General features: G+C 44.9%; 1 protein-coding gene across 3 annotated transcripts in view; it reads right to left on the bottom strand.

The window, feature by feature from the left end:
• Window positions 1-12,687, bottom strand: part of CACNA2D3 (calcium voltage-gated channel auxiliary subunit alpha2delta 3) — a 960,286-nt gene that overhangs the window by 883,837 nt on the left and 63,762 nt on the right. The window lies entirely within an intron of this gene.

The raw sequence follows: 12,687 nt of genomic DNA, 5'->3' as shown, positions 1-12,687 counted from the left end.
TGTTAAACAAATTTACCTCAGCAAGTAGAATGGGGACTTGGAATTCAATTGAAGAGTTAATGAAATAACCATAATTTAGTTAGGTGAATCAACCTACATCATCTTATTTATTTAAACAGATTTCTCTCCTTATTCAGTTTTCATGTATGTAGTTGTGTTTTTTATTCCTTCAGCAAATGTCTGAGCTTCACAGAATGAGTCAGAGAAACATTTTTTGTTTTCAATCAGGAAAAGTATTTCTTATATACATGAAAAGAAAAACTAATTAATGTGATTTTCCTCAAATAGGGTGAGAATTTATAAAATAGGAAAGTAGCAATAATTCTAATCCAAATTTCTAATCCTTAAAAATTTCCCATGGAACATGAAGTTTAGATCTGACTTACTGAGATAAACTAGTTTAGCTTTGTGAGTTGAAAAAGGCCAATGCCCGGGTGCCTGGGTGGCTCAGTTGGTTAAGTGACTGCCTTCGGCTCAGGTCATGATCCCGGAGTACTGGGATCGAGTCCCGCATCGGGCTCCCTGCTCAGCGGGGAGTCTGCTTCTCCCTCTGACTGTCCCCCCTTCTTGTGCTCTCTCTCTCTCTCACTCTCTCTCTCAAATAAATAAAATTAAAAAAGAAAAGAAAAGAAAAGAAAAAGGCCAATGCCCAGTGCCCGGAGAGCTCTAGATTGAACGAATGAACTAAATGTGAAAGGCAGCCTTCTTCTATTGGGTTCAGTGATCTCTGCCTCCTGGTATTCACACTCTTCTTTAATCCCCACCCCTTGAATATGGGCTGGACCTAGGGACATGCTTCTTAGACAAAGAATGTGGCAAGAGTGATGGAATGTCACTTCTGAGACTCACAAAAGACTATAACTTCTGTCTGTTGATTCTTCTCTTGTCTTCTCACTCACTTGCTCTGATAAAGCAAGCTGTTTTGAACTGCCTTATGGAAAGACCTACATGCAAGGAACTAAGGTGTTCTCCACCCAATAGCCAGTGAAGGACTGAGACTCAGTCCCATAGCCCACAGGAAACTGAGTCCTCCCAACCACTAGGTCAGTGAGATTGGGAAGTAGATCCTTCCACTGGGGAACCCTGACCACAGCCTCAGCCAACCCCTTGACAGCAGCCTGGGCGGGACCTGAGCTGTGCGCAGAAACTATGACGTGATAAACGTTGTTTTTTTTAAGCCCCTAATTTTGGGGTGATTTGTTACACAGCAATATGTGACCAATACACTAACCAATAAATTCATTCATGGCAGAGCATCTCTCCCACGGACACATTCATATTGAAATGCTTCAGCTCTATCTAGCCGATAACTCAGAATTATTTCAGATGATATGGCCTGCATGCTAAAATATATGCTAACCGGTCAACTGTTAAAGCAGTCAGTACCTGGAGCTGGTGAAGAAGGAGGCCATGGTGGAGGTCATGAGAGATACATGAAGAAAGTGCCACCTCTTTGTCTCTTCTACCTTAAAATTGTATCCACCCCCCACCAGTCCAGTAGGCCTACTAGATTTTACTAGGGGGTGGGGAGTTAGAGGGTTGTGGGAGCCTGTGTTTAGCATAGGCTACTAGTCTATTGTTAATAATATACAGAAAAAGAATCTATGACTAAGGGGCTAAATTACTGACTTAGAAAAAACATGAACAATAGGGCTATAGTTCTGCTTTGCATCTAGGCTTCAATATACAATGAATTAAAAAATTTTTTTTAATTTTTCAAGCTGTAGGGTGTGGTCTTGGGTGGCCATTCCAAATGGCCAGAGGTAGGAAAATTCTATCTGCAATAGATCCTTCATAAAATGATCTTTCTAGAACTTTCCATGTTTAATGTGTTTCTTTCTTTTTTAAGATTCTATTTGAGAGAGAGAGAGAGAGAATGAGAAGGGGGAGGGGCAAAGGGAGAGGGAGAAGCAGGCTCCCCACTGCACAGGGAGCCCCACATGAGGCTTAATCCCAGGACCGTGGGATCATGACACGAGCTGAAGGTAGATGCTTAACCGACTGAGCCACCCAGGTACCCCTAATGTATATCATCTCTACTAAGTACAGATACTTTGCCTCTGGTGTGGGACACATACCAAGGGTGACCTGTGAGAAGATTTTGGTGGAAGGTGGACATGTTACTAAATGGATTCTCTTTTAATCCTTCATATTACTCCAGGAACAAGCCTCATTTGGGGATAGTCTTTGACATCTCTCTAATAACTTGCTAGAATCTGGTCTTCAGAAAGAGAGAACAAGGGCACCTAGGTGACTCAGTCGGTTAAGCCACCAACTCTTGATTTCATCTCAGGTCATAATCTCAGGGTCATGGGATCAAGCCCCAAGTCGAGCTCTGTTCTCAGAGGGGAGCCTGCTTGTCCCTCTTCCTCTGCTCCTCCCCGTTAGCTCTTTCTCTCTCTCAAATAAATAAATAATATCAAGAAAGACAGGAAGAAAGAAGGAAAGAAAAAAAGAAAGAAGGAAAGAAAAAAAGAGAAAGAAAGAAAGAAAGAAAGAAAGAAAGAAAGAAAGAAAGAAAAAGAAAGAAAGAGAAAATAAGCCTTAGGCTCAATAACTGTAGTTAGCAGAAGGATCAAACAAGAATTTAATAATATGGTTTTATTTTCAATATAGTCATGTATGACAAGCAATACTGTTTTGTTGTTTATGGTAAGGATATAAAATTTCCTTCCATTTAAAAAACTGGGAAGCTTTAAATAAATTATTAAGTCTTGAGTCTATCACCCTGGGCTGACTTTTTCCTCACCTCCCTCAGCCCCCAAACACAGTATCTCATCCCCTCTCCCAGTTGGGTCAAAGAAAGCTTCCTTTCTCCAACAGAAGGGCCATTGCCTTGGTCCTAGCGCTCCTTGGTTCATGCCAGTCACACTCTCCTTCCCTGCCCCAATCCCCATGGCCTGGGGTGGGATGTATTGATGGACTTAGGTCAATGGAGCCCCTTACCCATCTCATCTGAATGGGAATGAGGTCACCCCCATGCAAACCTGCTGGGAGAAAGGGAAGAAAATTCCCCAAGGGAAAAGTCTGAGGAATGGCCCCTAAGAAAATTAGTTCCTGAGCCCCTCCCTTTTCATTGTGACGCCAGGGGGTGATGCACCCACCCTGGAGGTGTATGAGGAGGGCTGCATGAGACACATGCAAGTCACACTCCAGAGCTTAGCGCACAGAAGGTGCTCGGGAAGAATGTGTTCAATCAATCAGAGAACGCATGAATACTCCCAGGCTGGCTGTAATGGTCTTGTTGCCCCGTCTCTGCACGTTATGGAATGTTGACTGCTCTGCTTCCTTCATTTAATAAAAGCCGGGGTGGTACTTCCAAATCGCCTAGAACTGCCGGCAGAGTTCACACACACGCCCGCTGCTGGGAACCAGGGACTCGGGACGAGGGGCGGGGGGGCGGGGTAGGGGGTGGGCTTGGGGGCTTGGGGGACTCACTGCTGCCCTCAAGGGCGCTCAGTGCCTCCCATCTCCGGACCTGCCAGGGGCCTGTCGCGGGCTTACCGGGTGGCCGCTTGGCCACGTGTTTGAACACTTTGGTTTTTCGCTAGACGGGATGATGCCGGGGTTCAGAAACCACGTCTCGGGACCCAGGCGGGAACAGCGGAGAGAGCCGGGCGGTGCCTGTCCCAGAGGGCGCGGGCGGGGGGGGGGGGGGGGGGGGGAGAAAAGCCATCAGCAAGGAAATAAAGAAAATAGCAAGTCAATTATTTGCGGGCTGGCAACGCCAGAAAGCAAGCCGAGCCCCCAGGCTCCAGGGGGGCATCTGGAGGCGGTGTACGGTCACCCCTGAGCGCCTATACCCAGGTCCCGGGGGCCCCGCGCCCCCTGTGGACTCGCAGCCGCGGGTGTGGACGCCCTGACTCTCTGCAGAAACAGCTTCCCCTCTGAGCTGCCGGGCACCAGCGGACAAAGCAGCTGGTGATCTATCTGATTTAAAGAAAAAAAAAATTTTTTTTTAAGTAGTCGCGGGTCAGCCTGGTGCACAACTTTCCCCCGCTTTTCCTTTCAATGTTTTTCTCATTGTAGTCTCCTTTATGCCTGCCCCCAATGCTCTCTTAAGTGCATTTAGTTGGAGGAAAAATTGACCCACAGAAATCTTTGCGTTGTTCTCAAGACAGTATTTGAACTCCCTAATGGCCCTAGGAATCCTCTGAGGGCTCTGCTCCTAATAAACCAAACCTGGAGAGTGGAAGAAAAGTTTTCTAATCCTGCCGACTCTCTTTAAAATTGAGACTCAGCTGAAGAGCCCAGCTTGGACTTTTTGGTGACTCACTCACTACATGCCTCCAGGCTAGGGACTTGTGGCCTTCCACAACAGGGAGCTGAGGGAACAAAGGGGCCTACGAGTTTCCCCTGCAGAGCATTTACTAGAGCCAGGTCCCCCTGGGTGTTCTACGGAGGAACCCTGTGCCCAGAGGTATTATTAAACCCATTTTGCCGAGAGGAAAGTGAAGCCTGCGGACGAGGGACCTGCTCAAAGTCCCCTCTGTTGTAAGCTGTAGTTAGGTCTAGAATCCTGGTGTGTGGGTCTTCTAATGCTTTTGAACCTCTTCTTGTGCCCCATGAGAGTCTCACTGGGTTATCGGCAATTTTAGCCACTGCGCAATTTAATGAAATCACCTACAAACACAGTGACTGTCATTTCTGGTCAGTGCCTGTGTTAACCATCTGCAGGCAGCTGTAGTTTCTGGAAGGCCATGTTTTGGTGTTTTTTTTTTTTAAAGATTTTTATTTATTTATTTGACAGAGAGAGACACAGCGAGAGAGGGAACACAAGCAGGGGGAGAGGGAGAGGGAGAAGCAGACTCCCTGCTGAGCAGGGAGCCCGATGCGGGGCTCGATCCCAGAACCCTGGGATCATGACCTGAGCCGAAGGCAGACGCTTAACGACTGAGCCACCCAGGCGCCCCTGGAAGGCCATGTTAAAGAAGACTGCATTTCATTCTATTGACTCTCTGTGGTAGAAACTCTGGCACTGGTTAATTTTCCCTCGGGCTAGTAAATCTAGGTGCCGCCTGGCACTCACGTGTGTGCACTTTACAGAGAAATCATCTGCCCACACTGATAACAGCACCACAGAAAGTTCAGCATCATGAATGCATATTTCCTTGCTTACATTTTCTGGTGCAGATTTTCTCTTTTTCGGTGTCCTTGGGCTTAAAGCCCTCATAAAGCACTGTAATCTAAAGTCACAATGACAATGTGTATTTCCTTCTCAAATGTGAGAAATGAGAAAAGCCATAATCATAGATTAATACCACAGGGTTTAAAATGGAGTGTCTGTCCAAGTCTGAGATTTAGAGCAACATCCTTACCAGTTCTCCAGTTTACCCCTTGAAGAAAATTTTCCATCCTCTTAAGACCTGCTTATTATGGCAGAAGAAAATTTGCTTATTTCTTTAGCTGCATTTCTCCTTTGTTTTGCCTGAATGATGTGGGTAAAAACTAGATGTACTAATAAAGAAATACCTAGATGTCCTAGAAGCAGGGAAAAAAGGACTGATAATCTAAGGTTAAAAATGAAATTCAATTAAGAAACTTGTAACTTCTAGGCTATAAGGAATAAACCTTTTGCTTTCCCATGTTTATCGAGCCTCTATTATGAGCCAGGCCCAGGGCGAGGCACTAAAGAAGAAAATAGACTCTGTGCCAGCCTTCATGGACCCACAGAGCGGTGGGGAAGACAGACTTGAGGCCGATAGTTACTAATTATAATTAAACAATACAGGGAAATACGAGAACATCTAGCAGGATGATCAAACCCAATCTTGGATCAGGGAAGCTTCCCCAGGGAAGGGGGAGTCTCAGGTGAGTTGAAAAGGAGATAGCCAGGCAAAGAGCACTCTAGGCCATGGAGGGTATGTATGAAGACCAGAAGGCAGGAGGACAGCCTGGCAGAATGGAAGAACTGAGAAGATTCTAGAATGACTGAAGGGGAAAGATAGGAAAGAGAGTGGTGCCAGGTAAATCTGGAGAGGTCCCAGCCTGACAGTGGACATGACCTTTGCTACAGGAACCTACCTCAATGGTGTAGAGCCAAGAGGGTCAGTTCCATGAGAACAGGGAACAATCTTGCCATAAGTGGCCGGCTTGCTAGCCCAGTGCTAGAAATAGTAGGTTCTAGTAAAAATGCAGCTGTTTCCACACTATTGTCACAAATCCTCATGCATAATAATCCCACTTCTTTCTTCTTTCCTTCCCTGCTTGAAACTAAATGTTGCTCCTGTTTTTCCCATTTTTCTCTTTCTGACTTGTAGGTCATGGATTCATGAGGTTTCTCTCAACTTCCTATATTCTTCCCACTTCTTTCTTCCCATTTTGCCATGTGATGTATTTAACAATTCCTTACAGTGCCAAGCAGAAGGGGGAAATCATCCAGCTAGATTACTAAGGGGAAAAAATCCAGGACACTCTTGCCTCTTCCACAAATATCCATTCACTCCAGACTGGCTCAAACGGACAAGGCTGGTGGCTTTTACAAAACCAACTAGTGAAATAAGCAGGACTTTTTAGTTTGTGTTTTAAATGACAGGTAATTTATCCCCAAAGGGAATGTTCTAATTCATCATTAAGCTCCTCTTCATTTATTACAATGCCAAAGCTTAGGGTAGCACACAGAAATTGTTGTGTGCCCCGAGCGCCAAATTGGTCCCTCTGCGACTAGGAAAGCATTTTGGAAACCATGTTCAAGGCTGAGGTACACACATTTTTGAGTCGTCAAAGCTCATCTCTCTATTGTGGCAGAAATCACCAATAGCTTTGGCTTCTCAAAAAAAATTGGCACCAGGTACTCTCCAGACACTTGTGCATATGTTGCATTTTATTTTGTTTTGTTTTCAAGTACTTTGGATTCCAGGAGACCTTCCTAAAAATCTACTTAATAAAACAACTTGTCCTGAAGGTTTATTTGAATTTATTTATTTGAATTCCTCAGCCTTCTGGGACAGTCACCCTTTGTTTTAACAGCCAACTAAGATGACCTACAAGGTCCTTCCCCTGTGGGTGACAGGTCCAAATGCTTTCCCAAGAGTTCAAGGACACAGGCTGGTCCCTTCTTGCTCCAAGTTCCCGCTTAGAACTCACACGTCCAGCCCTTTCTTCTCAAGCATGAGCAATGCCACCTCGCTTTCACTTCCCAGGTGCCACCAATCAAGGCTCTGTGTATACCAGACCTGCCTCAAATCTGGAGTTAACAGAAGGTAATTACAGCACAGGACAGAAGTGGGAGAGGGACATCAACGGAACGCTGGGCAGGGACAGTTACTGAGAATCCATCAACTAGCCCCTGACCAAGACTCTCTTACTGGTTATCATCTGTTTGGGCCCTTGGGTCACTGGTCCTTTTTCTCTCATCTCCAAAAGACTTTCTCTCTCTTCTTCTCCACATGAATTCCACTGTTACTCTATCATTCAAAAAACAACTATAGACATTTTGTGCTCTCAAATAGAAATTATTTCCTCCTGGTTGCACATTTACTGGAAACTCTTCAAGAAGGGGAGCCTACTTTTAAAAGTAACATCTACAACTTCTGTTTCAAAAATTCAACAACTCCCTCAGACCTGAGTCTTCCTGCCCCTCCACATTTCTCACCTCTTGAGGGTGATATTTCTAACACAGACAAATAACCCAAAAAGGCCATTTTATGAGAAGTTTCTAGGTACCAGGTGCTTAACAAGCCTTGTTTCCTTTCATCTTTAAAATGGCACTCTATGATTAGCATCATTTTCTCCATTTTACAGATGATAATCATCTGTACAGAGCCAAGATTTACTGAGCGCCAACTATGCATGAAGGTCTACGCTAAGCACCTTGCATGGGTCACCTTGCTAAATCCTCACAACTCTACAGAGTTGAGATCACTACCATCTCCATTTCACAGATGAGGAGACTGAGGTTCAAAGAGGAGAAATGATGAATGTTAGCAACTCCATCCAAACAAGAATGGAGCCCAGGTCCCCATAACTCCAAGGACTGGGATTTTCCCTACACCATAGAGCTTCGGTATGATTGAGTTCCAGGAATTTGGAGAACATTCTTTTTTTTTTTTTTTAATGTTATGTTAATCACCATACATTACATCATTAGTTTTTCATGTAGTGTTCCATGATTCATTGTTTGCATATAACACCCAGTGCTCCATGCAGAATGTGCCCTCTTTAATACCCATCACCAGGTTAACCCACCCCCCACCCCCCTCCCCTCTAGAACCCTCAGTTTGTTTTTCAGAGTCCATAGTCTCTCATGGTTCGTGGAGAACATTCTTTTAAAAGAACATGGATGGGGCGCCTGGGTGGCTCAGGGGATTGAGCGTCTGACTTTGGCTCAGATTGTGATCTCGGGTCCTGGAATGGGTGGGCATCAGGTTCCACCACTCAGCACGGAGTCTGCTTCTCCCCTCTCTCTCCCTCTTCCTCTGGCCCTCCCCCAGCTCATTCTCTCTCTCTCTCTTTCTCTCTCAAATAAATAAATAAAATCTTTAAAAAAGAAAAGAAAAGAACATGGACAACAATGATCTTTTTGAACTAGCTCTGAGCTAGCTCGTGGTATGCCTCAAAGCAGGCCTTCAGTCATTAGTTGTCGAATGATCAAGGGATACTGGTTCCGGATTCGGTCTGCAGACTCCCAGGAGCACACCTCTTGGTTAAGGGGGCTTGTTCACACTGGGTCTGTTTGTGGCTATCATTTGGCATCCCCTGAGATGGTTCAGTTACCGGAGTGCCCATCAATTAAGAAGAACCCTTCTTGCTGAGAGTGTAGCATTAAATTTTCATGGAGAGAAAGAGGGAAAAAGAGTAATTGGGGCAAGAATAAACTAGGCTTTGTTCTAATGAAACTCATGCTGTAATCGTGCCTGATCTGCTTGGATCTCTTTAAAGCAGGTTGGACTGTGGCATGATGAAAGACCCTGCTGTCACCCTGTCACTTGAAAACTCCCAGTTCCTTCCTGTCAGCTACCGGGCCCTGCACGTTTACTATTCTCTGTTTCCACACTGTGTCAGGAACCTGGCCCCCTAAGCTCTCAGAAGAACAGTGTCCTGGTACTAATGGAAGAAGGAGGTAATTCTGGAAACTGAGACTGGGAAACTGAGGTTCCTGGCCTCTCTAAACCTAGGGGCTGGGTTCCTATAGGGGGCACCTGCTCTTCTCATCAGATCCATGTCTAGGAGATGGGTCTCCTTGTCAGGGAGCTTTATGGGAAGGGACAGGAGGGACCAGCATGACCCCCTGCCCAACACTGTTGCCAAGGCTACAGAGGCACAAAAGAGAAAGAAAAATGGTTAACACCGGTATTAGAGAGAGTATAGAGGAGTAAGCCCTTTTGAGAGTAAATACCAGAAGTCAGACTGGCAGTGTGTGTCACAGAGTTTTAAAAGCATGCATTTCATTTGACCTAGCAATTCCACTTCTAGGAATTTATCCAAAAGAAATGATTTAAAATGTACAATATTTTATCTATGAGGATGTTCAGTGTTTTTATAATAGCATACAACTAGAATCAACCTAAATGTCCAACAGCAGAAAATTGCTTCAATTAATTTTGGTTCGTCCCTATAATGGAATACTCAGTGGCCATTAAAACAATAATGTACAGCTCTGTTTGTTGACAAGGAAAGATATGACATGCTGGGAAAGTGGATTAAATCCGTACAGTTCCATCTCTGTGTGTGCATGTGTTAGCTGTGGTTATTTCTTAGTGACAGAATTATGACTTTGTTTCTTCTTTATACTTGTATATACTCCATGAAAATTTCGTAAGCACAGAAAAATTATAATCAAGAATCAATAATGACATTTCTGTTTCTTTAAAATAAAAAAAGACTATTTATCAAGAAACCCAAGGACAAAGATTAATCCTAGGAGGTTCCCATACAACCTGAAGATAGAAATCAGTTGGCTGTTGAACATGCAGTTGGAACTGAGTTGGCTCCTCTACTCTTTAAACAATAAAGCATCCCCTCTTCCACCAGAGCGCTGAGTCAACACGAACCATGGGCAGGGGTCTGTGACTTCCCACCTTTCTGCCTTGAGGCCTGGCTCAAAGGTTCAGCTGTCCTATTGCTTAGTGTGACACCCTCCACAAAGCCGTACATCCTTTGAGGATTTACTGAGGACTCATCCTGTGCCAGGTGCTGAGCGGAGCATCTGGATTCAGAGGACAGGAAGAAATGGTCCCATGATTAGAAGAAAAGCCTTCCCTTGGTGTGAGTGTTCCCCCACTGGATCCCTCCAGCATATGATCTACATCTCTTGGGGCACCTTCCCTTCCCACCTTGTTTTACCCTTGTCTTCTGCTTCAAATCCTCTTTCAATCAGGCCATCTGTCCTTTGAGAGCTGCTCCTGAATCTCCTACAGCACGTAGGAGAGTGAATGGCACATAGCAGAAGCTCAATAAATATTTATAGAATGAATGAGTAGATGTAATTGCTACCAGAAAAGCCTATTTCCTTTATTTAGATTTATGTGAGTCTGATGTCTGATATCCTGGGTCAGTTGGAATTCTTTTCAGATGTAAGTGACAAAAAAAAAAGGAAAAAAAAAAAAAGGCAATCCAAACTGTCTTAAGCACAAAGGGAGATTACTGTCTCCCATAACTATGAAGTTTATAAGCATAGTTTCAATTGGTCCAAAGCTCAAACAATGCAGGACTTGGTCTCCCTCTCTCTCTCAGCCCTCTCTTATCCATGTTGACTCCATTGTCAGATAGGCTCTTCCCTTACGAAACCAAGATGGCTCCCAACAGTCTCAGGGGAAAAAAGAAAGAGTACACCTCTTTTGAAATCCATGCAAAAGTCTCCAGATGGGCTGATGGGATCTGGCTGGTTGGCTTGGGTCATTTGTCCACCCTGAACAAATCACTGAGCTGGGGGACGCCATGTCCTGACTGGCCAGGTCGGGGTCATGTGACTATGTCTTCAGCAGAGTGAGGGAGGCGGGGGTGGCTCCCCACAAACATGATCAGTGTGCCCTTACCAAAAGGATGGGTGGATTTGGGGAATAAAACAAATAATGTCTATTAACCTTCCCTTCCTGGCAGAAAGCACATCTTGCTTGTTTCTTGAACCCAAACTTAACCCTTCCCCCCCGCCTTTTTTTAAGATTTTATTTATTTGACAGAGAGACACAGCGAGAGAGGGAACACAAGCAGGGGGAGTGGGAGAGGGAGAAGCAGGCTCCCTGCTGAGCAGGGAGCCCGATGTGGGACTCGATCCCAGGACCCCGGGACCATCACCTGAGCCGAAGGCAGACACTCACAACTAAGCCACCCAGGTGCCCCAACCCCTCCCCTTTTAACCATAAACACCTTTGTTTTCTCCCCCTACCTAAGCAGCACAATTGTAGCCAAGTCCACGTGGGGAAGATATAACTGTTTCAAACTAAACCTCCAGGCTCCAGCCAAGTGCTGCCCATGGAGTTGGGTTTACATCTCCTGCAGCAGTCATTCCCCGCCAACCCCAGCTGCACATGGGGATCATCTGGGATGAGGAGGGCTTTGTTTTTAAGATTTATTTATTTATTTTGAGAGAGAGAGAGAGACAGAGCAGGGAGAAGGGGCAGAGGGAGAGGGAGAGAGAGAATCTCAAGTAGATTCCCTGCTGAGTGCAGAGCTCAAAGCGGGGCGGGATCCCATGACCCTGAGATCAAGACCTGGGCGGAAACCAAGAGTCTGATGCTCCCTGGTGCTCCAAGGAGGGCTTTTAAAAGCAGATCCCTCTGTGTGCCCTCTCCCATTCTGGTTCAGGTGGTGCGGGCAGGACTCTTAAATGTCTCGCAGTCACCACGTCCACTGTAAGGTGTAGAACAGTGAAGGAGAGACAGCCTCGGTTTTCAGCATTCAGACAGTGCTGAGAGCAGGACCCTGCCCTGCCACTTACTAACCCAGGGACAATAGACAAGTTAACCCATCTCTCTGAGCCTCACTTTCCTCATCTGTAAAATGGGAACAAAAACCCCTAATTTGCAGGGATGCTGTGAGGATGAAACAAGATAAGGCAGACAAAATTCTGGCACTAGTAGATGCTTAGAAATGCTTAAATGTCGGTTCCAAACAAGATTGCCAAGGGGCATCTATTACTCATCCATGCAGAAGAGAACCTTGCTTTGTTCTGGACTGACTTGTTTTTTAAACGCCAGCCACCCGTTCCGTGCTTCACTAAGGAAGTCAGGATGCTTAATTTAAGAAATCCCTCTTAATATTATCATAATGTGAAAGGATATTTATTTAAAAAAAAAAAGTGAGTGTGAGCCATGCTTGGATAGCATGAAGTACAAAAGAGACACGCATATGCGAATTAACCTTATAAAAAAGGTACTCCAAAGACACTTACTGAATAATGAATGTGAATAATGGCAAGAAAGCTGGTTACCCAAGCACCAAAACCTGTCTTGGAAACTTCAAACATTTGTTTTATATATTGTTGACATTATATGAAAGGAAAGGTCACAGGTGAAATGTAAAGAGATTTTACTATTTGAGACTGTGTTGCAAGAACAGCCTCCCTCTAGCATCGGAATATCTAGAAGGGTTTAAATGTCACTAACAGCCTCAAAATTATTGCAGTGGATTTGCAGAAAAAGGGATGTAAAGGGCTTTTTTCATTAAAAATGTTCTTTGATTTTCACTTGTAGCTTTGGTGGTGTTACTGGCAAGGGAGTGATTGCAAGGGACTGATTCTTAGATGCC

The sequence above is a fragment of the Phoca vitulina genome, unplaced genomic scaffold, assembly GCF_004348235.1.
Source record: "Phoca vitulina isolate PV1807 unplaced genomic scaffold, GSC_HSeal_1.0 scaffold13, whole genome shotgun sequence".
Classification (NCBI taxonomy): domain Eukaryota; kingdom Metazoa; phylum Chordata; class Mammalia; order Carnivora; family Phocidae; genus Phoca; species Phoca vitulina.
Note: the sequence above shows the minus strand (reverse complement) of the source record. Positions and strands in the feature narration are given on the sequence as shown.